The 3,196-nt window shown below is 42.1% G+C and overlaps 1 pseudogene; it reads right to left on the reverse strand.

Annotated features, from left to right (window-relative positions):
• LOC105509133 overlaps positions 1-1,573 on the reverse strand; it is a 17,414-nt pseudogene extending 15,841 nt beyond the window's left edge.
• Positions 1,574-3,196: the final 1,623 nt, after the last annotated feature.

Consider the following 3,196-nt stretch of genomic DNA (forward strand, 5'->3'; position numbering starts at 1 on the left):
AAGTGTTCCTATTTCTCCACATCCTCTCCAACACTTGTTGTTTCCTGATTTTTTTTTTTTTTTGATTTTTTTTTACTCAGGGTTTTGAGATTCTTATTCTGTGGGTTTACAGATTTCATCAGATTTGGACATTTTAGAGAAATATTTCCCCCAATTTTTTTTCTGTCTCCTATCACCTCCTTTAAGGACTCTAATTACCCTGTTTGATGCTGGATATTTTTGTGTTCCTATATTATAGAGTCTTGTTCTGGGACACAGTTAAGTTACTTGGAAACAGATTTTTTGAAGTGTTGCTTTTATGTCTTTTTTATAGGCTGGGTCAGAACAGTGTTTAGTCTAGGACTGACTATTTTCCACTACTGAGTTAAGAAGACCCTCTGAGTATTCTATCTACTGCCGAGAAAATCATAAGGCTTTCACATCTAGCTTGGGGAAGAGACACTGTTTATGACCCTGTATCATAATATTTATATTAATTTAGTGGTTTCTCTGAGAATTACAATATACATACCTAAATGTTCACATTCTATTTAGAGTTAATATTTTAACACTTCAGGTAAAGCATAGATGCCTTACCATCATCCAGGTCGTTTTATCCTTAGTGTTATAATTGACATGTATATTATGTCTATTACGTTGGAGACCTCCCAGACAATGTTAGAATTTTTGCTTTCAATAGTCGCACATATTTTTAATAATTTAAGAGAAGAAAAATAATCTATTTATCGAGTTATTTACATTAATGCCACTCTTCTTTTAATTCTGAAGTTTTCTTCCTTTTGATATAATTCCTCTTCAGCCTGAAGAACTTCCCTTTTTTTCAAGCAGATCTGCTGGTGACAAATCCTCTCAGCCATCTTTCATCTGAGAATGTCTTTATTTCAGAAGATTTTGGCCATATAATTATAAAATCTGTGTGTTTATTTACTGAAGATTTTTTAATTTAAGTTGACTTCTTATTTTGGAGGAAGAAATTTAGACAAAATGAAAATTGAAATCACTACCATAAATGGAAAATCAGTATCACTTGCTATAGATAGATGACAACAATAAGATACACAGTGAAAATAAAACATTATTAAAGTCTCTTTTGCCTCCCAGGCACTGGTCATTAAAGAAGCTCTCTTTGTAACAAGTTCCCTTTAAGAAACACTGGTTGGATGAATGGATGGATGGAGGAATGAATGAATGAATAAATAAAAACAGACTATATCTGTCTTTTTATTCATTGAATAAAGATTTACTAAGCCCGCATTCTGTGATGGGCACTGAACTATCTCTGGAGCTGCAATAATCATGGGACAGACGAGGTTTAGGCTCTCCCAGTGCTGGCAACTCAGTGTGAAGGAGTGGATCCAACCTTTACCTGAGAGTGGGCTTTGATGGGTGCAAGCTCGGGTAAGCGGCACACTTGAAAAGATGTAAGATGGAAAGCTTGTGAGAAATGAAGCTCTGTTGTCAACTGCTTCAGGCTGTCACTCCCTGTCTGCAGCATCCTGGGTTTTTCTCCCCTGCAGCTTGACTTCAGCTGAGATGGGTAGTGTTTGCTGCTTCCTGTGATGTTTGGAATCATCTCTTAGTATTATAACTGTCTGCTCCAAACATCTTTACTTACCATTTAGTGAGAGCCCGACCTTTTTCCATCCAAGGCCATTAGTTATATCAGTGGGCTCTGTGTGTGCTCTTAGTCAGAATAAATCCCCCCTGAGTCAGGGGCAATAGATCATGGGCTCCATCATTTATGGCCTATAAATTAAAGGGTGGTTGGGAAATCTGGCTTCTGTGCCTGGCCGCTCACTCCTTAGATACACAGTGTCACTCTTTTATTGGGGGATGTTGGGGGGAGGCTGTTTGGTCTCCTTCTGAACCCCCTGAAAGACAGTATTTACTGGCTATGGAAATACCTTCACCGCATGTTTATTTCTTTGAGACACTCTGCCTCAAGCTCATTGGATCCTTGTTCTTGTCTCTGTCCGGAGCTGTCTGGGCATTTAATGGCCTTGGGTGGTATGCTCTCCACATTTCCAAGGCTCCTCAGTGACAGCAGAATAGGCTTTTAAAAGTCTCACCACACCCAGAGTGTTTGGGGTTTCATAATGGCAAAGCGTGGCTGTCTTCTGCACTCCGGAGGTTGCATTCCGGAGACAGGGCGTTCCTACCTTTCCACTGAGGCCACAAGGCTCCATTGATGACTGGGACTGTCCCCTCCTTGCTCCTTGAGAGCCTCAGCAGCACTCTTGGGGCTCCTGCCTCCCCATGGCCTGTCGCATCACCTTTGAAAACAGACGCATGGCTGTGAAGTTGTAGGTTTCAGGATGGCTTTGCTGTTGTAGGGAGATTGTTCTCAGAGACATCTCTGTCAGGTTCAGCTCTTGGAGCATTGTGCTGTCTCCATATTTGGAACGAAATGCTATCGTGTAAAGCAGTTCTAGCATGTTTCTATTTAGTCCATAGTGAGCTCATGAGGATCCAGGGAGGAGTGAGGAGCAAAAGTGCGTGAGTCTGTTGCATTCAAGGGATTGCAGAGTTAGAGGAATAGCAAAGATCACTGGTCCCATCGTTTACCAGAGGCCAGCATCCTCACCCCAACATCCCTGACAGGTGCACATCCAGCTTTAGTCTGAATGTGCTGTACCCTGCCTGGATCCCAGCCTTGGTGAGCTCTTCACTTCAGCTGGAACCTCTCAGCCTCATCTTTGTCTCCCCTCATGCCAAGCTCTGAGCCTCCCTGCTGTCCCAAGGCAGGAGTGTTTTAAGAAACTCTAGATGGGTCAAATGAAACTTAATTTCAGGTCCCACTTGGGTTGCCTGTCTAATATTTACCATCTGTCCAGTTATCTGGTAACTTGGATAAACTTTATCTTGACCCCAGCCACCTATCTCTCCCTTAGTCTCTGTGCCCAAGCCCTTGTTTTCATAACATATCTATGTCTCAGCCCTGCATTGCCCTCATGGGATCTTCCTCCCCAGGATTTATAGCCTTGTCCTGGAGTTGCAGCCCAATGATTCGGGTCTTGCTGGGTGATGATGGAATTCCTAGATATAGTCTTGTGTAGAGTACCACTTGCCCCTGTTTTCTTGCTGCTTTGTATTCCTGTGACTGCTAGTAACCCTGAACTAGAACCTATCATTAGGAAATAGGCCTAGCACCAGAACTTGCCTGCTGAGTTAGATGCTTTTCTGGGAATTGTAGCTT

Source organism: Colobus angolensis, unplaced genomic scaffold, assembly GCF_000951035.1.
Source record: "Colobus angolensis palliatus isolate OR3802 unplaced genomic scaffold, Cang.pa_1.0 Scaffold17, whole genome shotgun sequence".
Taxonomy (NCBI): domain Eukaryota; kingdom Metazoa; phylum Chordata; class Mammalia; order Primates; family Cercopithecidae; genus Colobus; species Colobus angolensis.